The 27,209-nt window shown below is 39.4% G+C and overlaps 2 long non-coding RNA genes across 5 annotated transcripts in view; one reads left to right on the top strand and one right to left on the bottom strand.

The window, feature by feature from the left end:
- Positions 1 to 27,209, bottom strand: part of LOC129633320 (uncharacterized) — a 607,349-nt gene that overhangs the window by 566,952 nt on the left and 13,188 nt on the right. The window lies entirely within an intron of this gene.
- On the top strand, positions 8,391 to 11,653 carry LOC129633328 (uncharacterized). The gene is made up of 3 exons (XR_008705030.1): positions 8,391 to 8,875; positions 10,073 to 10,200; positions 11,496 to 11,653. It is a non-coding gene; the product is annotated as an uncharacterized LOC129633328 (long non-coding RNA).

Below are 27,209 nucleotides of genomic sequence, written 5' to 3'. Positions count from 1 at the left end.
ATCACCTCAGTAGAGGCAGAAAAAGTTTTTTATAAAATTTAACATCCATCAATGATAAAATCTCTCCAGAAAGTGCTTATAGAGGGGACATACTACAACATAATAAATTGCCATCTATGACAAGCCCATAAATACCACCATCCTCAACAATGAAGAGCTGAAAGCATTCCCTCTAAGACAGGAACAAGACAAGGATACCCACTCTCAGCGCTTTAATTCAACATAGTATTGGAAGTCCTAGCCCCAGAAACAAGTTAAGAAGGGAAAAAAGAAATCTAAATTGGAAATAAGGAAGTACCACATATCACTATGGCATAACATTATACATAGAAAATCCTAGAGATGCCATCAAAAAACTAGTAAAGTACTAAAGCTTATCAATGAATTTAATAAAATTTTAGATTAAAAATTAATACACAAAAATATGTTACATTTCAATACACCAACAATGAACTATCAGAAAGAGAAATTAGGGGAGCGATCCCATTTACCATCACATCAAAAAGAATAAAATACCTATGAATAAACCTACCAAAGGTAGCAAAAGACTGTACTTGGAAAACTATAAGACACTGATGAAATAAGTTGCAGACAACACCAACAGATGGAAATACATACCATATTCATAGCTTGGAAGAATTAATATTATTAAAGTGACTATACTACCCAAGGCGAACTGCAGATTCAGTGCAAACCCTATCAAAATACTGAGGGCATTTCTCACAGAACTAGAACAATAACTTTAAAATTTGTATGTAAAAACAGAAGATCTCAAAGAGCCAAAACAACCTTGAGAAAGAACACAATTGGAAATATCATGTTCCTTGACTTCAGACTATACTATAAAGCTACAATATTAAAAAAAATTTTTTAAGTATGGTACTGGCACAAAAGGGCTTCCCAGATGGTTCGGTGGTAAAGAATCTGCCTGCCCGTGCTAGAGCTGCAGGAGATGCAGGTTTGATCCCTGGGTTGGGAAGACCCCCTGGAGAAGGAAATGGCAACCCACTCTAGTATTCTTGCTGGGATACTCTCATGACCAGAAGAGCCTGGCAGGCTACAGTCCGTGGGGTCACAAAGAGTCAGACGTGACTGAGCATGCAGACATGCACTGATACAAAAACAGACACATAGGTCAATGAAACAGGATAGAGAGCCCAGAGATAAATCCATGTACCCTTGGTCAATTAATACATGACAGAAGAGGCAAGAACATACGATGGAGAGAAGATAGTCTCTTCAACAATGTTGCTGGAAAAATTAACAGATACATGTAAAACAATGAAATTAGAACACTCTTTCACACCATACACAAAGATAAACTCAAAATGGTTTAAAGAGCTAAATGCAAGACCTGAAACCATAAAACTCCTAGAAAGGAACATAGAACACTCTATGACATAAATCACAGCAACAGCTTTTTAAATCTGGCTCGTAAAGCAAAAGAAATAAAAGCAAAATTAAACAAATGGGACCTAATTAAACTTAAAAGCTTTTACACTGCAAGGGAAACCATCTACAATATGAAAGACAACTAATGGAATGGGAGAAATATTTGCAAATAATGTGACCAACAGGCAGTTAATATATAAAATATATAAACAGTTCACACAACTCAGTATCAAGAAAACAAAGCATCCAATCAAAAATGGACAAAGGAGCTGAATAGACATTTTTCCAAAGAAGACATACAGATGGCTAACAGGCACATAAAAAGATGCCCAACATCATTAACTATCAGAGAAATGCAAATCAAAACCGCAATGAGATATCACCCTCCCACCTGTCAATATGGCTATCACCAAAAAGACCACAAATAAAAGTCATTAAGGATTTGGAGAAAAAGGAATCCTTGTACACTGTGGATGGGAATCTAAGTTGGTATAGCTGCTACAGAAAACAGTACTGAGGTTTCTCCAAAAAATAAAAACAGAACTGAGCTATTTCAAATCCTAAAATGTGATGCTGTTAAAGTGCTGCACTCAATATGCCAACAAATCTGGAAAACTCAGCAGTGGCCAAAGGACTGGAAAAGGTCAGTTTTCATTCCGATCCCAAAGAATGTTCAAACTACTGCACAATTACACTCATCTCACACATTAGCAAAGTAATGCTCAAAATTCTCCAAGCTAGGCTTCAACAGTATATGAACCGAGAACTTCCAGATGTTCAAGCTGGATTTAGAAAAGGCAGAGGAACCAGAGATCAAATTGCCAACATCCATCAGATCATAGATAAAGTGAGAGAATTCCAGAAAAACATCCACTTCTGCTTTATTGACTATGCCAAAGCCTTTGACTGTGTGGATCACAACAAACTGTGGAAAATTCTTAAAGAGATAGGAATACCAGTCCACCTTACCTGCCTCCTGAGAAATCTATATGCAGGTCAGGAAGCAACAGTTAGAATGGACATGGAACAACAGACTGGTTCCAAATTGGGAAAGGAGTACGTCAAGGCTGTACATTGTCACCCTGCTTATTTAATTTGTATGCAGAGTACATCATGAGAAATGTTGGACTGGATAAAGCACAAGCTGGAATCAAGAATGCCAGGAAAAATACCAATAACCTCAGATATGCAGATGACACCACCCTTATGGCAGAAAGCAAAGAGGAACTAAAGAGCCTCTTGATGAAAGTGAAAGAGGAGAGTGAAGAGGCTGGTTTAAAACTGAACATTCAAAAAACTAAGATCATGGCATGCAGTCCCATCACTTCATGGCAAACAGATGGGGAAACAATGGAAACAGTGACAGACTTTATTTGCTTGGGCTCCAAAATCGCTGCAGATGGTGACTGCAGCCATGAAATTAAAAGATGCTTGCTCCTTGGAAGAAAAGCTATGACCAACCTAGACAGCATATTAAAAATCGGAGACATTACTTTACCAACAAAGGTTCATCTAGTCAAAGCTATGGTTTTTCCAGTAGTCATGTATAGATGTGAGAGTTGGACCATAAAGAAGGCTGAGCACCAAAGAATTGAATGCTTTTGAACTGTGGTGTTGGGGGATACTCTTGAGTGTCCCTTGGACTGCAAGGAGAACAAACCAGCCAATCCTAAAGGAAATCAATATTCATTGGAAGGACTGATGCTAAAGCTCTAACACTTTGGCCACCTCATGCGAAGAACTGACTCATTAAGAGAAAAGACCCTGATGCTGGAAAGATTGAAGGCAGGAGGAAAAGGGGACGACGGAGGATGAGATGGTTGGATACATCACCAACTCAATGGACGTGAATTTGAGCAAGCTCCAGGAGTTGGTGATGGACAGGGAAGCCTGGTGTGCTGCAGTCCGTGGGGTCACAGAGTTGGACATGACTGAGCAACTGAACTGAACTGAAAAACCAAACTACCATATGACCCAGCAATTTCACTCCTGGGTATATGTATCCAAAATTAACCAAAAACATTAATTCAAAAAGATACATGGCACCACAATGTTCAGAGTAGCACTATCTATAATAGCTAAGATATAGAAGCAACCTAAGTGTCCATCAACAGATGAATAAAGATGTGGCGTGTGTATACACACACACACACACACACACACACAGAGGAATACTACCTAGCCATAAGTGAAATTTTTCCATTTGCAACAACTTGGACAGACCTGGAGAGTATTATGCTGTGATATGTCAGACATAATGTGGTTATTACATATATGTGAAATCTAAAAGATAAAATTAACTAGTGAATATTAACAAAACAGAAATAGACTCACAGGTATACAGAACAAACTAGTGGTTAGCAGCAGGAGAGGGAAGGAGGGAACAGCAAGACAGGGATAAGGGATTAAGAGGTATAAACTACTATGTATAAAATAAATAAGCTACACAGATATATTATGCAGCACAGGAACTATAGTCAAATTTTATAAAAACTATAAATGGTGTATAATCTTTAAAAATTGTGAATCACTAAATTGTACACCTGAGACATATAATACTGCACATCAACTATACCTCAATAAAAAATAAATTAAAAAAATTTTTTTAATTTTAAAAACTATACTACAAATTAAATTCTTTCATTTCCAGAAGGTTCTCTCATAATTGCTGGGTGAAGTATGTAGGATAAAGACAGGAGAAAATTCATTTCATTTTTTATTTGTTTTACTTATTGTGCATCCTGCATAGTTTCATCTAAAAAAAAAAAAAAGGATTCTACATGTGGTAGAACTGTTTCAGACTCACCAATAGTACTATTAGGAAATAATTAAACTCTTTAACAACAGTGCACTCAATTAGCTGAAATGTAGGACATACCCATGGCCAATAATCCAAAAAGTTGTGATGACCTTTCAAAATAGAACCAGTTAAAAATCTGAGATTCAAAACTGTTGACCGAACTTTGTAAATTGTTCAGAAAGTCATCTTGACCATTCACTTTATTCCTGGTATGAAAAGCCCACAGAATAAGCATCATCTTAACGTATATGATTATTTTGTTAGTTAAATTTAATAAAGAGAGAAAAACAACAATAAAAAGTTCAAGGACATCTGTCAATCTAAATTTTCTAAGTCACTCTTTCTTCTGAGGAAACTATGCCCTCTAAAAACAGTTCTAAATGCAGACTGTGAGGGAATGCTTATCTGAATACTAGCTTTGTGCTATATCTAGGTGGAAGGAAAGTCACAGTACCAGCTTAATCCACCCTGTTGGAGGGAAGGAGACGTAGCTCAGAAAGCTAATCAAACTTCAGATGAACAGTGAAGGAGTCAGCCACACATGCCACAACACTGTTAATCGGCTATACCCCCGTACAAAGTACAAAGTTTAAAGTCACAAACAAGAAAAATAAAGAATTACCTTTATTTTTTAAAAAAGAAAGCTAATCAATAAGAAATGTGTAGGTCCCATTAACAGTCATGCCTCATACATTCTTCCCCCAATGCCTCATAACCATTCATCTATTTTCTGTCTCTATGAATTTGCCTATTCTGTACATTTTATACAAATGGAATTATACAATTTAAAGGAAATGTATGTGATATTTTCCATTTTAAAAATTGACTATTTATACCTTTTATTAATATCCTGATAATACATAAGTAACATGTACAGGGCACTTAGAAGTTTACTAAATATATTTTCACGTACAATATCACTTTCTTATTGTTATAGTAACCCTACTATTATTTTTATACTTAAGTAACAGACAGATAAGGACTGAGGCTCTGAAAACCTTTGTAATTTTTCAAGATCAAACACTGAAGAGTGCTTTTGCTCTAAAAAGTATTTATTCAATTCTGGGGATATACTTTTAGAAGTAAAGGAAACTAACCAGTGCTATGAAGTTTTGTAATGATAATAACATCATTACCTTAGCCCAAATAACTAAAATATTCTTTAATCAGCACTTTCTCATCATACTGCTGATATTTACCAATACAGTAAAACACCAGGATATATATACCATTATTTCCATTTTACAGACGTAGAGACTGAGGCTTAAAAAAATTTAAAAGACTTGAGCATGATCTCACTAACTCCAAGATCAATTTACCAAGTCATTTTGCTTCCTGAAATTGGAGGGATACAATTTTGGTTTGTGATTAGTATAACAGAAAATTATATCACCTGCATATATTTTATAATTAAAGTGGAAAAATTGATTTTTTAATTAAATGAAAGTTCCTCCTCTTCCAAGGGGTAGTATCAAGCTCCACAAACAGAGAGAATCATACAAATCTAAAGCTTTTAACTCTGGGTTGGGGGAAGGAGAGGAGGTTTTTTGTTTTGCTCTACTCTAAAACAAACTCCAGGTGGGACAGCAAGTCTTTTGAAAACGCCAACTAAGGATAATTAAATTCTTCAGCAAGAGTAAGCAAAAAGAGTAGTTCTATATATAACACTGGAAAAAAAAATATCTTAGAGAAGAGCAAATCTTTCCAAAAGTGAAATTCACCAAATGAAACCCTGGAAAATGTAATTCAATCAAGAAATATTACTTAAGCCAATTTGCATTCATGAGTGCTTTGCAAGTTTATGATGTAATACATTCCTTGTTGGATATATCTTTGTCAAATCCATCTGTCTATAGCAGATATACATAGTTTTACAGAACCTTATCTGCCAAAGAACTTCCACAGTCAGACAAAAATGGCAATTGGAAATAAAGTACAGAGGGAAAAGAGATCAGCTCCTGCTATTCGGAAAATGTTTCCTTTCTGCACAACATCTTGCTCACAGATACCTATCCCTGGACACCTGGTACTCCTCTACTCTTTTCTTAAAGTCCTGCCCTTTCATGTAAAACAGATGTGAATCCAGAGAACTGAAGAGGTGAAAGTCCTACAGGAAGCTCCAATGCAAGATGTCAATACTCCCAACAGAATTTCCCTGAGCCGTGTTCTAAACACCTTCTGAACTGCATGAGCAGCTGATTAATATCCGATAGCTGAGCATAGGTCATTTGCATTTGATTCATCTCAATCAGAGCTCAAGTTAATACTATAAAGAAGGGAGGCATGAAGAGGTAGGAGGGAATGTGATAGCTACAGCAAGAAAGCCATACCGACACGACGCTGAGAGAAGGAGCCAGCTTAAAGGTCAGAAACCAGTTCAGAGAAAGCTGCTTCCACTCTCCCCACTTCTTACCCTACATGGGCCCCGAACCACCGGGAGGGGTGAGATTACTGTCCTTCAGTAGATGCGCTCCTTTCTTCACTGATATAGTAGGTTAAGACATAAAATAATGACTGTCAACTCTTACTAGTAGTGTCTACAGCCATGGAAACTAAATAAAGGAACTTATCACACTATCACAATTAGAAGCTCATACTCTTTCTTCACAGAGAGCATGTTTCTAAAAGAATGTATTAGAATTACATGTTTTAAAACTATTTGAAATATACTTGGCTAATACAGAAAAGGATTCTGTTATTTTTCTCTTCTTTTATAAACCTCATTTGTTGCTGTGACCTAAAAGGGGTTATATTTTAGAAGGCAAAAATATTTTAACAACAAAATTTTGCATTTCCAAAGTGAATGAAACATAAAATTTTGCAAACACATAACTATTATTTCTTTCCTACTGACCAAATCATGTCAGTCATTTAAATAGGTCTGACCAAAAATAAACTGCTCTTAGGTATAAAAATAATATTTTTATAGGAATTGGCAAGTAACTATTCTAGCTATTAGAAATTTACACTGGCCACAGAAACTCGTGATTTTAAAAACTGTTCAGATGATTTATGCTTGAGGCTTATGTACAGCACAAAAATATAGATTTGTATCTCTAAGTCTAAAGATGAAAATTTAGACAAAAAGCAAACTGAAAACAACCCAAAATTGTAAGAAATTACCTAACTTTGTGACGTATTGAGAAAGATATAAAAATGATGTGGAAGAAAAAATATTTATTTCTAATGATTAACTTCATAGACAAAAGTCTGATTTTCTTTTTTTTTAATGACAGGAGAAATCAATAATGTTTTAAAAGCAAAACATGAACTGCTTACCCTCACCAGTCTATACTCAGTATTAACTCTATCCTGCAGTATATGCTATAGAAGGTAATAAAATGCTGATGTTTTCTAGGTTCTCCTCTCAATCTGCTCTGGCTTTATCTTCAACCTGGTTACCAACAGAAGTCACCCCCAGCAATAATACAAACCTAACAACGGCTTCCCTGGGATAATTTGATCTGCTCTGACCACACATTCCAATCCACATACTTTCTTCTGTTTATGTTGTTTCTGTGTGTTTAATATGCTTCTTAAAGGCTTTAAACACACACACACACACACAAGCTAGGGAGTTCTCATTCAGCTCCCCACCATATAAACAGAACCACTGAGGAGCATTTTTATACATGTAAAAGTATTCTAGTTATCCATAGAATATGCCTTGGTACAGCTTCAGATGTTAGTAAAGCAAAGCTTTGCTGTCATTTCACATTTCTCCTCTTTCTGTGCTCTGAGTGTTGTGTACCTGTGTCCCAAAAGGACTGCCTGTCCTGACTGCTCCCTCCCAGCTGTGGACCATGTGGGTGGGAAGTCTTGAAACTTGTCAGACTCAAGGGCTCTCAGCCATGGCTTTGACACCAACAATCTGTTTTAACCTGCTCGTATTGGACCTTTCTCACTTTCCAGACCCCTTAACACAAACCCGGCTAGCAAATGCATTGAAGAGCCTCCTTCAAAATACAGCTTGACTCTGATTCGTGGCAAAAAAAAAAAAAAGAAAAAAAAAAGCTGGAATAATCCTGCCAGGTCTTAGAAGCTTTACGATTAATTGCATTGAACTTGATACACAGAAAACAGCACCTTGAAAATGAATCATTTGCTACTTCAGTATTTTCTAATTACCATCACTCCCTCTCGGGGCATGTAATTAATTTACGGAGTTTTTAAAAAAAAAAAAAAAGAGTCAGGATTACTCACACAGTCTTGAAGATGCAATGTCAGCTATTTAGGACAGAAACATCCAAGGCCGTGTTAGAACTCAATTACGACTACATATGCGTTAAAGCAGGAACTGGCAGGCCTCTGGACTACAGCAACTATAGGACTTGTGCTTCTCGTACGCTGGGCTATAATTTATGAAACTGAGCCCCAGATCCAGCCAATCATTTAGCTCCTCATAACAAGTCTGACTGGCTCTGGAAAGCTGAAAGGGCTGCACTACAACAACAGAGATGAGATATTCCACATAACACTCAGCTTATCTGGAATCACTTTCCCTTGCAAGGCCAGAAAAAAATCATAGCTTTACTGCCCAAGGGAAGCACGACAAAGGACTGGGAAATGCAACTTCACCTGGAGCAAGATCTGTTATGCTTTGGCAAGATCAACCTCGCCGACCTTAAAGGACCCAGGTACCCCTGGGACACAGAGGGCAACCACAGCAGCAAAAACTCAAAGGTAATTTTCATCTTTCTTTTTATTTTTAGTGGGAGTAATGCTGAGTTGAAATACTATGCATTAAGTCACTCCGGTGACGAGGTCTGCTTTGATCTCATTTTACCTTTTTCTAATCTCATCTATTGTAGGATCATTTGTTATTGAGTATGAGTCCAGGGAGGCTTAATGTACCTGAAATAAATTTAAAACCAAAATGATCATTTGTGGAGGAAGAGAGATCATTTTCCAGAACGGTTTGAGAGCTATCTTTTCAGATGAACAGCCTTTTCACCCACCCACAGAAATAAGAATAAAGGCAGCTCAGGCAGGGAAGAGGGAAAAGGGGTTTCATGAGTACAATTAAATGTTTTTAGTGTCTTAAAAGGAATAACTGTACTCAGATAGTAAATTAGGAAAATGGGTTATTATACTGGCCCACAATATAGCTATATAGCTATACATGGCTATATAGCATGTACCAGAATGTACCTTGGTGGGATTGTTGGGGCAGAAAATAATGTTAGAGCCAGTTGGCATAGCCCCCCATGGCCTAGGTTTCTGTTTTCCTTGCAATATTTTCCTTATTTCCCATCACATTTTGAAGTATTAGTAATACCAACTACTTGTTATACCAAACTTTCAAATTGTAGTTATTAATGCATCTGTGGCAAACATTTTTAAAGTCATAAGAGATGACTAAAGAAAAAAAAAATTTTAATGGAATTAACATACATGACATACTTTACCTAATGACAAATCCTTCCAAATCCTCAACAAATGATGTGTCTCCTCAGTAAATTTTGTAGCAAGTGTAACATTAGCAACCAAAAAATCATTGTAAAAACTTTTAAATAACAAAATCAGTCATTATGCTTTCAAAGTGACAGCAGAACCTCCTCAATATAAACTCATGTCAGTTTTATATGCTCCCAAAGGAAGAAGCCAGGAAAGCAAACGCTTTGTTTAGTGATGAAATATAAGGAACAGGAACAGAAAAGACATTTATGCTCTTTTTGTTTGCTCTAGATGGTTGACTGAATTTAACTTGAGATTTGACACCAAGAAGAAAAACAGAAACACAGGGAATAGAAAAAGTAATCCATTCATAATCCCCCCAAGATCTGTTCTTTGAATTGTCCAACTTGCGACTAACCAGGGAGGACTATTTCACTACGTTTAAATATTTTTTACTTAATTAAACCTTTGTTTACTTGACAGTGCTGCTGCTCATGGTGACTGTGTGAGAACTGAAACTTCTGAGGGAAGCCAGGTTGTTAAAATCGTGATTCCATTTACTCAACAATAACAAGGATGATCTAGTCTGAAAGGGAAAGCATGCTCTTAAGGTAACGTTGGCATTGAATCTTCACACCCAGAATTTTGTCATTGAATCCTCAACACCCAGAATTCCCTGTTTCTCATTCCCCAAATAAAATTATGTTAAGATCTCTTCAAATTCCAATGTTCAAATCATTTTTCAATAGACAAGACCAAGAATACTCTAAACTAAGGCATTTAAATTATTTCACATGATAGTTGCCCAGAAATTTCCTATAAGAAAATGTTACCTTTGACAACTTTGAAGATAACCATCTCCCCACTCAAAACAATGGCCAGCAACCAACTAGCAAGTCCTTGAGTCAGAAGCTTTCATGGCTTCTAGACATTCTCTGTGTCAACATAAAGCTCAGTTGCAGACAGACCCCTGGCACCCTGACCCTTACAAACACTAAAGGTTTTGTTTGATTCAGCTGCAAGCTGTTCATCTGTTAGCAAGCAATGTTCAACCAAAAACACACTCATGATGAGAGCTTTCTAAAAGACCAGCATGGCCTTCCCTCCAATCATCGTAATAATCAGGATAGCCTGAGACATGTTACTGCTACTTGGCAACTGGGGGTGAGGGTAGATACTTAGAACCTGGAGTGGTCACATAGCAGGGAAAACCTCACACTGGAAGAAAGGAAGTGATGTCTCAGTACAATCCAACTTAAGCCAATTATATCATTCACATTTGATTTCAATGCCCTATTTAAAACAATGCAATGAAGGAGGAAACTTAAAAATACATGCCAATACACTAACTTTTCCGAAAGTTGTTAGTGCGGTGTGCTAAAGTCTGCTTATAGCAGGCATCATTTCCAATCCAACAGGGCTTGTGCTAGCAGGCTGTAGCTGGAGAGACTACATCCATCACCACCATCAATTAATAGCTGTTGGCTCTCGCACCTGGCACTAAGAGGGTTCATGGTACACAAAGGTCATTCAGACAGCTAAATTCTGTTCTCAGTTCATTTCCTGGATCTCCATCTCACAGACAAGAATTTAGATGATCCCAATTAAAGCAAAGTACTCAGCAATGCAAACCTTTAATCTGAACCAAGAGCCTTCAGCCCATCTTAACTATCAGAGCAGCTCTGGTTGACTGAAAGGTGTCCCTAGATCTGGGCCAAGAACAGTTTTTAGGCCCACAAGCTAATCTGCCTTGCCCTGCAGTTTACATGGCCAAAGGAGTCGCTCATGAGAAAACTCTTAAGAAACATTTGGATCCACCAAGTTAGTGTGTCAGACCTGGGGAGGTTGGCAAGAGGTTAACTGTGCTCCAGGTGAAATGGATAAATAGACCCATTGTTTTCACCAGGTTGGACTCCACCTAAAGAAACCCTAGATCTTGGACCAGGTTGCTGGTGGGGGGCAACTGCTGACAGTTCAAACGTCAACTCTTGGAGCCAGTCTGTGGTGTTAACATAAATACAAGCAGTTACTCAGAAATACATCAGCTAGAAGGCCTGCTCACCTTGACAAAGCAAAAAAAAAAAAAAAATTTTTTTTCATTTAAATAAAAAGTCATGGTTACAAGAGCTATGAATCTGTGGTCACTGCAGGGATTAAGCTTATATTCTTGGTTTAGATAACAGAACACATCGTCTGGGCACATAGACCTCATAATCAAACTTGTTCTCGGCACATGGGGGGAAATTTTTGTGGCTGCTTTTTAATTATCTATCTGAGAACATGCATGTTTGGAAACGTACTAACAATGCATGTGACAATATTCTAAACCATTATTACACATAAAATTAACCCAAATCAACAACCTTTTGTGCTCATAGTCAAAACCCTTTTTCTTTGTAATGATATATCAACAGTCATACAAAAGGACATACACAAAACAGACAATTACTTACATTTTGCAAGAGAAAAGTTTGAAGGGTTGCATTCTTCATATTTGATGCCAAAACCACCTCTTCAAGCAATGTGTAAGCATTATATTAATAGCATGGAGGTTGACAGCATACACTCTGAGTTAGACTGCCTGGGTTCAAATCCCAGTTCTGATTCTTATCTGTGGACTTCGGGCAGGCTACTTAAGAGATCTGTGCCTCAATTTCCCCATATGTAAAATGGGGCACTCACAGTAACTACGTCCTGAGGCTGGTGTGAAGATTAAACGGGCAAAGAACTGAACTTAGAACTGAGCCTATTATGTAATAAACATTCATTAAGAGAACACTGTCGTTTGTACCATAATTATTATAAGTTCATTGCAATAAATGTACACAACATCAAAAATGGAGTTGAATTGCTGAACAGTCAAATATGGTAAAATATATCTATTAACATCATGTATCTCATTTGGGGAAATATTCAGGTAAGGTTTTGTCTTAAGGCCTCTGAGATAAGAGCTCAAGGAGGTGGGTCTGTTCCCTGTCAGTCTTCTGTCTGGTTATCACTTGACATTTTCAACCCTGCTCTACATTTATTGTGTCACACAATGGCACTAACCTAGGACATTACACAGAAAGGGTAATTGTAGTAGACATGATTCATATGATAGTTGGTCCAAAGTTTGGCCTAGTTTAAAGATTCCTGCATGAAGGCAAAAAAATAATGGAAGCCATTCATTTCAGTCATGGTACCCTAATCAAAAAAGAGTTGAAGGGAGGGGGAAAAAAGAGAGACCTGTCACAAACAGCTCTGATGACTATCCAAAGACAGGAATCATGTCTAGAATTCATGCTGACTTCTCAGCATAGATATGAGAGAACACTAAAGCTAATTATCTCCTCTCCTCCCAGGAGAGGGGATTTCTCAGTTTAGGAGATTATTAACTGGAACTTCAGCTTACTTACTGAAGAGGTACAGAGAAAAAGAGTCTGCTTGGTAAGGGAACAGCCAACCTAGGGACGGACAATGGCCTGCTGCGCTCTTTCATTCCCACATTCCTCATTTGTCAGTGGTCTCACCCTTAATCTCCTTCCCCGCCCACACAAACCCCCGCCAGACACATCTCACTGCTCACAGGGCCTCAGGGACCCCATACTCTCTCACTGCTGTGCTTCCCAGGAGGCATCTCTCCATCTGTGTGCCCTTCCCAGCACCGACCACCAAGACCAAGGACAGGCCCCTCCTTGAGAGCAAACCCCTTCCTCCCACCTCCTCTCCATTCAGGGTGCTTATTCCCTGATGGTAAATTCATGAACCAGCACCACTTACCATATGAGTTAGCAGGACAAATAACCAGGGAGAAAACTGGGGAACATTTTCAGTTTAGGAAAAAAAAAAAATTTTTTTTCAAAATGAAATCCAAGGTACTTTCTTCAAGATCCCAAAAAATCAAATGTTAAGACTTAACAGTCCCATGTCCAGCCTCATCTCTGCTCTTTCTCAACAAGTTGATAAAGAAACACAGGGAAGCCTACCTGGGATGCTAGAAATGACTGCATATGTGAAAGCTTTGTATGGGGACTGGCAGGGAGTTGAATGAGCTAAACTAAGTCTCCTTATTCTAATTATCCTGCTCCTGGGAGAGAAATACAAAAGGAAGGGGGTCTCAATTCCAAAAGTGAGTGATTAGCTCCCCCACCCCACTACGCTGCCTCAGATCCAGAGGTGAACACTTCATGTGTCCATTCGCTCCACGGCCCACTCATGCCGCTGAGGCCTCGCTACCCACAATATTGCTGCAGTCCAGGCCTGTGATTGAGGGGACGGGCACTAGGCATTGGACATACACCAAGACAATGAGGATGGGAGGGGCTGAAGAATTCAGAAAACAGTGTGTTGGAGGATAACCTTCAGAACTGGGACACCGGTCCAGTGTATCCCTAGTGCCTCTCCCACTCCACCTGTGCCTCGCCCCCTCAAAAGAAAAAAAAAAAATAGTTTTGCTAAATCTCTCAGCTTCCTCCACTAAAGTGGCTTGCAAAGGAGCCTGTCCTCCCCTCCCACCAAATGAATGCCCAGAAAAACCACATTAAACCAGTCTGTGCCACTATGATTAAATGTCCCTGGGCAAAGGCACCCCACTCCAGTACTCTTGCCTGGAAAATCCCATGGACGGAGGAGCCTGATGGGCTGCAATTCACGGGGTCACAAAGAGTCGGAAAGGACTGAGCGACTTTCACTTTTCACTTTCACTTTTCACTTTCATGCATTGGAGAAGGAAATGGCAACCCACTCCAGTGTTCTTGCCTGGAGAATCCCAGGGACTGGAGAGCCTGGTGGGCTGCTGTCTCTGGGGTTGCACAGAGTCGGACACGACTGAAGCGACTTAGCAGCAGCAGCAGCAGCAGAAATAAACCCAAGAACCAAGGAATTTACGACCCTGAAGATTTCAGGCCCCTTGGAGCGTGATAACCAAAGGCAGGCGGAGATTCTTGGTCCCTGAGACCCACACCAGCACATCAGTTACCTTCTCCTCTAAGGAGTGGGCTACGCCTGGGCCAAGGAGAATGCCAGGTTTTCACTCCTGGGGCAAGGCCACCACATCCGGTTGGACAGTGCACGACCCATGCAACCATTCACGCAGTCCTGCCTCTGTAGTCCCTGCGGCATCCTGCTCTATATTCAGAGCACAGGCTACCATCTGTCAAGAGAAGACTTCTCAATTTTTAATCCTCCCACAATAGAGACAAATACTTGGTATCTCAAAATCACGTTGGCTATAGGGACACATTCATAATCACCAGCTACTAAGAGGCATCAGTCACCCACATCTCCCAGCCCACAGGATTTTTTTTTTTTTTTTTTTTGCCCTAAAAATGTAAGCACAGAAATCAGAGCAGTGGAAGGAAAGCAGATTGCACTTGAGCCCCATTTGCTTTGAAAAATAACACACAGGTTCTTTAACTTTTTGTACATCAGGATTGCTGAAGGTGCTGGTTAAAGTAATAGATGACCTGACCTCACCACAGGATGCTCAACTCACAAGTGTAGAATGGAACCTAGGAATCTGCATTTTTACTGGCATGCATGCCACCAACCAACCCCAGGCTTGTAAAGTCAGTCATCATGGATTACTCCTTGAGAAACATCGAGATAATGCATGCAAACCACTTAACACAAAACCTGGCATGTTCCAAAGTGCTCCATACTTACTAGCTGTAATTATTAACATTTGGAATTGATTTGGAATTGATCCCAACTTCATATATTCTACTCAGACCTGGCCTTTGTTAAGTGAAAATTGCACATGGGTGTGGCAGTGTGGCAGCGAGCCAGGAGCTGGTATAGTGCAAGGAAAGAGAGCTGAGAAGAGGGATACAGGACAGGCAGAACCTAATTTGTGTCCTTCTAGTGATCTATTAACCTTTGATGAGAACTCTTGAGCCTTATTTACAACCCTCATTCCACAGTATCAACAGCTCTGAAAAGATAACACAGCAGTCTGGAACAATTGTCTACGAACCAGAAGTTCTCAAAAGTAAAAAACACTCAAAATATTGGCATTTTCATTTTTCTGCCTCAAAGAAAGCAATACAAGATTATTTGTTTTGTAGGACAAAGCAAGGCCCAAGTAAGCAGGGCATTTTTAAATGGCTGAGTCCGCCAATGTTAGCACAGTATAGGAGAAGTAAATCCCCAATCTGATTGGCTGCCGTGCTCCCCTGGGTTTCGGCTAAGTTCCTCTGTGATGATGTGGGCCCTCCACAGATGGCTGGAGCTAACCACATCTACTTTCCACTGGGAATCACCCCTCACAGCAAATAGGATGGCCCTTAAGGAAATCTTCTGTTTAGTTTGTATGCTCCTGAGTATAGAACAAAGCTCTGTTGTTTAAGAGCATAAGTAACAAAAGCTGTGTTCTTCCAAACCAAGAGGGAAACAGGAGAACCATCCAAAATCATCTGATCTTAAACTGTGTCAGGATGACAAGAATGAAATATTATTTTAGGCTGCCCAACAGCCATCAGTCACCCACTCTCCTCTCCTGCCTTCAGAAAACAATTACTCAATATGGTCTTTCTCAGACACACGGCAGCCTTAGGAAAAACTGTTCCACATATTTGGAAGTAGGGTACTTCCTGCATTTAAGTCAATGGAAGCTATTCAAAGCCCTCTTAGCTTTCTCTTTGAATCATGGGCATAGGAAAACAGCTGCCTGTAGTCATACAATTAAAGTAAAACACAAACTGTGTGGGGAAAAAAAAAAGCATTTTTATACTACCCCAGGTGCTTAATGTGTTTTATTGCCTAATTCCCTCAGTAACCTCTAAGAGGTTTGATATGTATTATTATTCCCATTTTTACCAAGAGTTAGAGAGGTTAAATAAGCTTCCCTAAAGGACACAGAGGTGGGGGCTTCTACCAGTGGCTCAATGGTAAAGAATCCGCCTGCCAAGCAGGAAACAAAGGTTTTATCTCTGGGTCAGGAAGATCCCCTGGAGAAGGAAATGGCAATCCACTTCAGTATTCTTGACAGGGAAATTCCATCGACAGAAGAGCCTGGTGGGCTACAGTCCATGGGGTTGCAAAGAGTTGGATGTGGTTGAGCACGCAAGCATGCATATCACCTAGTTCAGTTCAGTCGCTCAGTCATGTCCTACTCTTTGCGACCCCATGAATTGCAGCACACCAGGCCTCCCTGTCCATCACCAACTCCCAGAGTTCACTCAGACTCACGTCCATCAAGTTGGTGATGGCATCCAGCCATCTCATCCTCTGTCATCCCCTTCTCCTCCTGCCCCCAATCCCTCCCAGCAACAGGGTCTTTTCCAATGAGTCAACTCTTTGCATGAGGTGGTCAAAGTACTGGAGTTTCAGCTTTAGCATCATTCCTTCCAAAGAACACCCAGGACTGATTTCCTTTAGAATGGACTGGTTGGATGTCCTTGCAGTCCAAGGGACTCTCAAGAGTCTTCTCCAATACCACAGTTCAAAAGCATCAATTCTTCGGTGCTCAGCTTTCTTCACAGTTCAACTCTCACATCCATACATGACTCCTGGAAAAACCATAGCCTTGACTAGACAGACCTTTGTTGGCAAAGTAACGTCTCTGCTTTTCAATATGCTATCTAGGTTGGTCATAACTTTCCTTCCAAGGAGTAAGTGTCTTTTAATTTCATGGCTGCAATCACCATCTGCAGTGATTTGAAGCCCCAAAAAATAAAGTCTGACACTGTTTCCACTGTTTCCCCATCTATTTCACATGAAGTGATGGGACCAGATGCCATGATCTTCGTTTTCTGAATGTTGAGCTTTAAGCCAACTTTTCACTCTCCTCTTTCACTTTCATCAAGAGGCTTTTTAGTTCCTCTTCACTTTCTGCCATAAGGGTGGTGTCATCTGCATATCTGAGATTATTGATATTTCTCCTGGCAATCTTGATTCCAGCTTGTGTTTCTTCCAGCCCAGTGTTTCTCATGATGTACTCTGCATATAAGTTAAATAAGCAGGGTGACAATATACAGCCTTGACATACTCCTTTTCCTATTTGGAACCAGTCTGTTGTTCGATGTCCAGTTCTAACTGTTGCTTACTGACCTAACTATCCACCAAGAGGTTGCATCAGGCAGCTGCATCACAGGCACACCAGGTTTAACCAACTATATACATTTCTGCCAAAATAATAGAGGGAAATGATAGAGTGTTTTTATTTGCATGTCTTTCATTAGTAGAGAAAGTTAGACATTTTTCCTATATATTGGTCATTTGCAATTTTTCTAGGAATTAATTATCCCTTTCATTTTTCTGCTTTACTAGAGCCTGACTCCAAAAATTCATTCTATTAGACTCTGATGCCAAAATTCATTGTAAAGTCTTTATCCTCCCTTGTGCTGTTTTCTTATTATCTGTGCTGGTATATCGGAGACTTTGATCTACAGCCAAGAGAACTTCAGCCACATATCGCCAGGGTGATTAGTCTAGTCCCATAAAACATGTTCCAAGAAAAGAAATTGGTTAATTCTGAAGAAGAGAAAGCCATAAATTTCCCCTCAGTTGTCTGCTTCAGAAATAGGTCAACTCATGACTTTATCAGCAGTTGTTTATAAGAAACAATGATCCATTCAAACTTAATCTTGTTCTTTTGCACAAAGAAATTTAGACAATATAAGAGGGGTGGGCCAAGAACAGTTTAGAGGATCATGGGAGGAAAGAAAAATATACACATTTCTGTGCCCCAGGCAGAAGCAGACCCCAGGCAGATTCAGAGATGGCTTGTGATGAGATCAAAGTTAGAGATAACCTCACTCCATGGACACTGAGGCCCCCAGATGTAAAATGACTTGCTGGCATCAACTGGCAAATAGTAGTCCCTTGTCTCCCTGAGCAGAGCTCATCCTACCAGGGGCCACTGGCCACAAGTAAAGCACAGCTAAGTTGAGTCCCCAGAGCTGAAAACACTGCCTCTGCTTCCCACAGTGCCAGGATGATGTTGAAAGACATTGTGACCAAAGTAACCTCACCCCCAGGCTCAGGAACTTGTGCCCAGAGGGTCTGGACCAGATGCCTGGCTGGCCACTAGCTGCTAGGGACTGGGCAGAGTTCTGACTGGCTGCAGCTAGAGGATGACATGGACGATATTAGGCTGCCCTCTTATTCCTTTACTCAAAAAAAAATAGGACCAAATCCAAACAGCAAAATGAGGCTGATGACAGTTCTTGTAGTATCCAGCATTTTAACAAATATCCCTCAGATGATTACCCTGGTTTGGTTGATTTTATCTATTTGGGTTCAGCGAAGTCCAAACTGTGCTGAACAAAACCAAGCCTGGCCACCTAGTGGTCTTATCTTCCCCAGTGGGCTTCTGCCTTAACCCAGCAGAGAATCAAATGTGACCAAATGTCTGACAGGAGAACTGGACAAGGGCTCTCCTCTCCCATCGCCCATGCAGAAAAATGCAGGGGTCAGTCAGTGGCCCCACATTCATTTGGCCAAGGCAATCAAAGGCAAGCAGTCAGCCAGCTGTCCAGTGGCATAGCTCCTTCTCTACATGGATCCATCATGAAGCTCTTACCAAACCCAAACGATGGCTATATTCCACCCAACACAGATCCTTGATGAGGTCTAGAAAGACAGCCTCCACCATCTTTCCTCAATTTGAAAGCATTTTTCTTAACTCTTTAGACATCCTGTGACCTAACGGAATCAATAGTTCACCTTGAGCCTTAAAGAACAACTGGATGAGCATCTTTAGGGAGATGGCCTAGGATCCAATAGTGATGACTGTTTTGCGTCAGGAGATGTACCTAAGTTATGTTATTTCATCCTCACAATGACCTCCCAAGGTGGGTTTGTTTTTTTTTAAATCTGTATTCAAAACATAAAGAAACAGAAGAAACAATAAGAAATAGCTTGTTCTTCTTCTGCACAATTTTGTGAACTTTCATTTTGAGTTTAAGCAGTTCTTCCAAAAAGATCAAGGAAGCAGGACAGAGGAGTCTGTCCCGAATGTTAACCTGTTTTAAAGGTTGATTCCTGTCTATGGAACCAACTGGTTCCCCTCGTTCGTCCCTGGAAAAACAGCCATCTCATGCTGACGGCCTTCTTTAGGAAGAAGATGTTTCCCACAAGAGAAAATTCTTTCCAAAACTTAGTGCTTATTTTAGGAGAGCTGAATGGATCCCCAGCCATCTTTTGCACAGGAAGTCTGATATCCCCAAATCAAGGATAGACTCCTTGACTAAGTTTCAACAGCTCTATTGGTCATTAAAGACTCAAAACAAATAAAGAACCAGACAGCGGAAGCTATGTTGGTCCAGCACATTTGTGAACACATGAATTTTTCAGCAGAAATTTGCTAATCCCTATAGTATATTTTTCTCATCTCCTTTGGCGTTTTCCCGATCAGCTTTCAGGGTTCCTGGGGCCTTTATTTGTTGACTCTGAAGACTGGACTACACGCAGCTGTTTTTTGTTTCCTGAAACAGTCACTCAGTTTAGATTAGCATACTTGCTTCTTTTCTTTTTCCCCCCCCCCAAAAAAAAAAAACTAATATCTGATTCCCAGAGTGAAAGCTATATCATTCATAACTATTTTAACATTTAGTTATTATAATACACCTTACATAACACTACACTGGGGGAAATACATGATTCCAGAGAGTATCCAAAATGGTATCTGATTCAGTACTAACTTCCTGCAAAGTGAAAGTGTTAGTCACTCAGTCGTGTCTGACTTTTTACAAACCAATGGACTGTAACCCGCCAGGCCCCTTCATCCATGGAATTTTCCAGACAAGAATACTGGAGTGGGTGGTTGCCATTTCCTTCTCCAGGGGATCTTCCTGACCCAGGGGTCAAACCCAGGTCTCCTACATTTCAGGCAGACTCTTTACCATCTGAGCTACCAGGGAATCATTCCTGTAAGGAATTCAATAAATACACATTAACTGATTTATATTCATCAGGATGATAATGGTAATAAGAACATGAATCTACAAAGAACTTTTCTATTTTCCAAATACATCCCCAAATGTTCATTTTAAATGAATTCAAAATCTCATGGAGGACTGGGAAGGGGCTTTTGTCCACACACATGAAGGTTTCTATCCTGGCTTTGCCACCTCTTAGCTGTGTGACCTGAGGAATCTAAGCCTTGGCTTTCTCAACTGCAAAACATGAGTGATAATTATTCCTTCCTTGCAGAATTGATGAGAGATTTAAAAATAACATATGCCAAAGGCACGGCACGGTACCTGACACATGGCAGACATTTAGAAACGGAAATTATCATTATAATAAAGGACAGATATAATTATTCCTCCTTACAATTGAGGGAATTGAGGCCAAAAGAGATTAAGTAATTAGGCCAGAGCAAGGACCAAAACCCTAGCAGGTCTTCAATCCACCAAAGGAAAGAGCTCTCTATGGTTTCAAAACCTCAAGTGTGAGAAGTCAAATATTACCAGAACATGGGTATTGATCTCTGAATCTTGAAAACAGTTGATCTGTGCTTTCAACAGCATAGAAAGCAATTAAGTCTGTCTCCATGTTAGTGTTCTCAAAGGAAGAAAGATTTGATCTCTTTTTTCATTTGAATATGAGAAAACTTTCCAAGGGTTTGATGAGTTTTATCTTTCACCATCACTCGTATCTTTCATTCTGACTTTCTCTTTAAAATATACTGATCTTTACACTTTGGTGTGGGTCATGTGCCCTTCAACTATATCTGAACAAAACAGACCCTGAAGTAGAGAAGCTTGCCACCATCAAAAGGCAAGTAGGTCGCCTTATTGAAGAAATATCTTTTAAAATGTGTAGCTTATCCCTCCAAAGCAATAATAAAGGTCATTTTAAGACCTTTTGTGGCCTCTGGTCAGTTCTAGAATATGGTTGGGATGTCATCTTGGAACTACTTTATAATAAGTTACCATGTTCGGTATTATTGACAGTAATGTAAGACCTGCCTCCTGAGCTTCGGAAGTTTTCAGAACCTTACAACAGGATCAGAAATCGATGGTACTTTCCACAGCAAGCCTACCTGAGCTTCTGTGAAATTACTGAAATGAGCTACTGAGGCTGAGTATCACTCACATCTGCATCTTTTTAAAGAATGTCTAGAGTACAGAATGCCAGACTATTATCAATAAAAGACCCTAGTGAACAAGAGTGAAGATGGTACTGGCATAAAAACAGAAATATAGATCAATTGATCAGAATAGAAAACCCAGAGATAAACCCACGTACATATGCTCACCTAATCTATGACAAAGGAGGCAAGAATATACAATGGATCGCAGCACTGTTTATAATAGCCAGGACATGGAAGCAATCTAGATGTCCATCAGCAGATGAATGGATAAGAAAGCTGTGGTACATATACACAATGGAGTATTATTCAGCCATTAAAAAGAATACATTTGAATCAGTTCTAATGAGGTGGATGAAACTGGAGCTGATTATACAGAGTAAAGTAAGCCAGAAAGAAAAACACCAATACAGTATACTAATGCATATATATGGAATTTAGAAAGATGGTAACAATAACCCTGTGTACGAGACAGCAAAAGAGACACTGATGTATAGAACAGTCTTATGGACTCTGTGAGAGTGGGAGAGGGTGGGAAGATTTGGGAGAATGGCATTGAAACATGTAAAATATCATGTATGAAATGAGTTGCCAGTCCAGGTTCGAAGCACGATACTGGATGCTTGGGGCTGGTGCACTGGGACGACCCAGAGGGATGGAATGGGGAGGGAGGCGGGAGGAGGGTTCAGGATGGGGAACACATGTATACCTGTGGCGGATTCATTTTGATATTTGGCAAAACTAATACAGTTATGTAAAGTTTAAAAATAAAATAAAATTAAAAAAAAAAAAAAAGAATATACAATGGACAAAAGATAGTCCCTTCAATAAGTGATGCTGGGAAAAAAGGACAGCTGCATGTGAAAGAATGAAATTAGAACATTCTCTAACACCATACACAAAAATAAACTCAAAATGTATTAAAGACTTGAATGTAAGGCCAGACACTATAAAACTCTTATTAGAGGAAAATACAGGCAGAGCACTCTCTGACATAAATCACAGCAGGATCTTTTCTGAACCACCTCCTAGAGTAATGAAAAATGAAAATTAAAAAATGGGGCATAATTAAACTTAAAAGCTTTTGCACAGCAAAGGAAACCATAAGCAAGATGAGAAAACAACCCTCAGAATAGGAGAAAATATTTGCAAATGAAGCAACTGACAAAGAATCTCCAAAATATGCAAACAGTTCATGCAGCTCAATATTAAAAAAAAAAAAAATCCCAATCAAAAAATGAGCAAAAAAAGATCTAAATAGACATTTCTCCAAAAAAGATGTACAGATGGCCAATAGACACACGAAAAGACACTCAACATCACTAATTATTAGAGAAATGCAAACCAAAACTTCAATGAAGTATCACCTCACACGGGTCAGAATGGCCATCATCAAAAAATCTACAAACAATAAATGCTGGCAAGGGTATGGCGTAAAGGGAACCTTCTTGCACTGTTGGTGGGAATGTAAATTGATACAGCCACTACAGAGAACAGTATAGAGGCTCCTTAAAAAGCTAAAAATAGAACTACTATATGACCCAGGAAATCCACTCCTGGGCATATACCCAGAGAAAAATGTAATTTAAAAAGACACATGCACCCCAACGTGCACAGCAGCACTATTTACAATAGCCAGGACGTGGACGCAACCTAAATGTTCATCAAAATAAGAACAGATAAAGAAGATGTGGTACAACCACCACAACACTGTTAATCAATTATATTCTAATACAAAATTAAAAGTATTAAAATAAAATGTAGTACATATATACAATAGAATATTACTCAGTCATAGAAAGGAACAAAATTGGGTCATTTGTACAGATGCGAGTGGACCTAGTCATACAGAGTGAAGTCAGAAAGAGAAAAACAAATGTCATATATTAATGCGTTAATGTGGAATCTAGAAAAACGGTATAGATGATCTTATTTGCAAAACAGAAACAGAGACACAGACATAGAGAACAAACAAAGGATGAATTGTGAAATTGAGACTGACATATATACAATATTGTGTATAAAACTAAGATCTTGGCATCCAGTCCCATCACTTCATGGCAAACAGATGGGGAAACAATGGAAACAGTGACAGACTCTTTTCTTGGCCTCCAAAGTCGCTGCAGATGGTGACTGCAGCCATGAAATTAAAAGGCACTTGCTCCTTGGAAGAAAAGCTATGACAAACCTAGACAGCGTATTCAAAAGCCGAGACATAACTTTACCAACAAAAGTCCATCCAGTCAAAGCTATGGTTTTTCCAGTGGTCATGTACGGATGTGAGAGTTGGACTATACGAAAACTGAGCGCCAAAGAACTGATGCTTTTGAACTGTGGGGTTGGAGAAGACTCTTGAGGGTTCTTTGGACTCCAAGGAGATCCAACCAGTCAATCCTAAAGGAAATCAATCCTGAATATTCATCGGAAGGACTGATGCTGAAGCTGAAGCTCCACATACTTTGGCCACCTGATGCGAAGAGCCAACTCATTACAAAGACCCTGATGCTGGGCAAGATTGAAGGCAGGAGGAGAAGAGGACAACAGAGGATGAGATGGTTGGATAGCATCATCAACTCGATGGACATTGAGTTTGAGCAAGTTTTCGGAGATGGTGGACAGGGAAGCCTGGCATGCTGCAGTCCATGGAGTCACAGAGTCAGACACGACTAAGCAACTGAACAACAATAAGAACCTACTGTACAGCTCAGAATACCCTATGCAGTGCTCTGTGGTGATCTAAATGGGAAGGAAATCCAAAGAAGAGGGGACATATGTATATGTATAGCTATTCACTTTGCTGTATAGTAGAAACTAACGAACATTGTAAAGCAATTATACTCTAATAGAAATTAATTTTTATAAAAAGAATGGAGAGTGTTAGCGAGTCCAGGGCACTCCCTCTCCCACTATCTGGTAGAACACATGAAAATATGCTGTGATCTAGATGGCACACTCTACCTGCTCAAAGAATACCAATGTTGTTAATATTTGACTCTCTGTCCAGTGGGTAATTTAGCCAACAACTGCACCAGTTTGTTAGTAAATTCTCCTTCCATTTCTTTATGCTTGGCTTTATTTTCATTGCCTTTCTTTTGTTGTTTTGCTTTTTTATCTCTGCATTTCCTTACTATTTTCCTTGCAGGTATTTCTATTACTACCTTTATCCCACTCTTCTTTATTATCTGAAAGTATTTTCAGAAGAATCAAGTGCTACAGAATGGAAAGTTGTTATATCATTATTACTTTTCCCATCTTTATTATTTATGTCAAGACATTTTTAAAGGTCTTTTGCATTCTCACTATTGCGTCTGCAACTTGTTCCTCTAGCCTTTCTCTTATCTGGTCTTTCACAGCTATTTTCAGAATATGGCACACACATATTAATAATAAAAGAAAAATTGATTAACTTGTTTTCAGTCTGGAAGTATCCAGTGAGTTAGGGAATATTCATTTTACACCATATGCGGACACAACTGTCATACTCAAGCTATAGCAGAAATTCCAAAGACACGAAAGATAGGTTTCTTGGCCTTAAAGCTTTGCGCTTAGTCCAGGTGACAAGCCACATAATAAGCAACTGCAGAAGACATCTATAAGATATGCAGATAGCTATAAAACCAGAGCACCAAGTTTGAGTTGGCAGGTGGAAATCCACAGAACATTCCCCTAAGGTAAATTTCAAGAGGGAAAAGAGAGAGATGAGAAGTCTAGGGGAATACATGCGTTCTATCAGACCCACCAATGTTATTGAATCCTTTTCTATGGGCTTTTTCAGTCTCCTAGGGACTCTCCAGTTTTATGATTCCATTCTTACTTCTGTTCTGAATACATTACAAAAGCTGCTTTGGAACTTTAGAAAGCGCTAATATGTCTTACTCTACACAGTACACTCTTGTTTGTTTGTTGCGTTATTTCCATGACCTTGCATATTGCTTTGGTATAACTATGAAAAGCAACTCCTTGCTTGTCTAGTTCTTTCAAGTTTTTCAGGTCTTTTTAGGTCTGTATTTTTAGCATGACATGTGAAAGGCAGGATTTTTTAAAAAGCAGTTCTATGGCATCTGCTGTTTGTGGGACATGGTGTGGCCCAGCAACTTCGAGACTTTATCTTGGCCCTCACCAAGGCTCTGTACTGTCCCTCAGGCAGTTTCATTCTCTCTGTAAAAAAAAAAAAAAAGAAGAAGAAGAAGAGGTTCTAAAACAGCCTCCTCCACACCTAAATGGAGATGCCAAAGCAAAATGCTCTAAATACAGTCTGAATCTGTATTTAGATCAGATTCAAGTTCTAAACCTAGAATAGAATTATTTCCACCATCTTTTCCCAAAAGCTGCATCTTCTTTTTCAAATTTATTTGCCATTTCAGTTGATGTAGGGACTTTAACTTAAAAGTTAATAATCATCATGACAAGCAAAAAAGGGGGAGCATGTTTAAATAAGAAGTCAGATTCCCAATATCACACAGACTGCCAACAGGAGAGCTCACCTAAACCAAACAAAAGCATGAAATGCTCATCAGTCTGTTCTGTAGGAAACATACATCTTATTCCACAACATTTGCAATGTCAAATTCAAATGCCCAAATGGAATTAATATAAATCTTACATCATGTGCACAAAGATGTACTTGACTGGTCATCCCAGAAAGTGAAGGGGATGTTTATAACTCTAAGGGGAGAGAGGAAGGAAGTATGGTAAGATGGCATAGAAAGAGGAGACTCAGGCAGCCAGGGAAAAGGTCAACTTGGTCACATTGTTTCGAAGCCCAGTCAGTCATGGCCAGGGCCACCTATGGCACTAGCACTGTTCCGCACCCTCCGCGTACAACAGGGCTCACTCTCTGATGCTTTGATGCATTTAGGAATTTCATGTCATTTGCATGCTTATTTCTAACCATGTAAATTTCATATAATCCAATTTTCACCCATGTAACTGGGCTTAAAGGAAATAATATTAAAATAAATCATTCATCTCCCTAGCTATCTATCCTTTCTCCACCCAACTCTCTTTAGATTGAAGGATGAAGAGCTGTCGATCCCAGGAAGCGTGTCAAGGTACATTTTTCTCTGCTAGGAGACACTGAGTGCTCCATAGTACAGCCGTGGGATTTGCACACTACAAGCCAGTATCTTATTTGCCTGGTTCTTTTCATCATAGGTTTGACTTATCAGGCAAATTTTCAAGGCCTGATGCTGATGGACCTACCTTGGAGCAAATTTCAAAGCCAGACCTTAGATTTACGAAAATAAAATGCACATAGTACTTCAATTACAAATATCTACTTTGAATTCCAATTTACATGTAAAAATGTTTATCCTATAAATCCTAGGCTTGATTTTTGACTCAAAGAATATCCTGATCTTGTCCTGAGCCACTTCCTTGAGGTGTCATTTTAATTCAGCCCTGCATTCACACTTTTATAAATCAAGTTCTACCATCTTTTCCAATATACATATCTCTTTGCTAGTTGACAAGCTCTGGGAGAGATTAAAAGTCACCCTACCTGGCTCCAAAACAGCCTGCTATCAGCTGGCAGGCCCACAGAACCAACCCAGTTTGCATCATCTTCACCAAAGCTTTCCAAGTACAGACGTGAGCCTGCTG

The sequence above is a fragment of the Bubalus kerabau genome, chromosome 18 (genome assembly GCF_029407905.1).
Source record: "Bubalus kerabau isolate K-KA32 ecotype Philippines breed swamp buffalo chromosome 18, PCC_UOA_SB_1v2, whole genome shotgun sequence".
In the NCBI taxonomy this organism is placed as follows: Eukaryota; Metazoa; Chordata; class Mammalia; order Artiodactyla; family Bovidae; genus Bubalus; species Bubalus kerabau.
The sequence above is the reverse complement of the archived record's forward strand: the minus strand, read 5'-3'. Positions and strand labels throughout refer to the sequence as shown.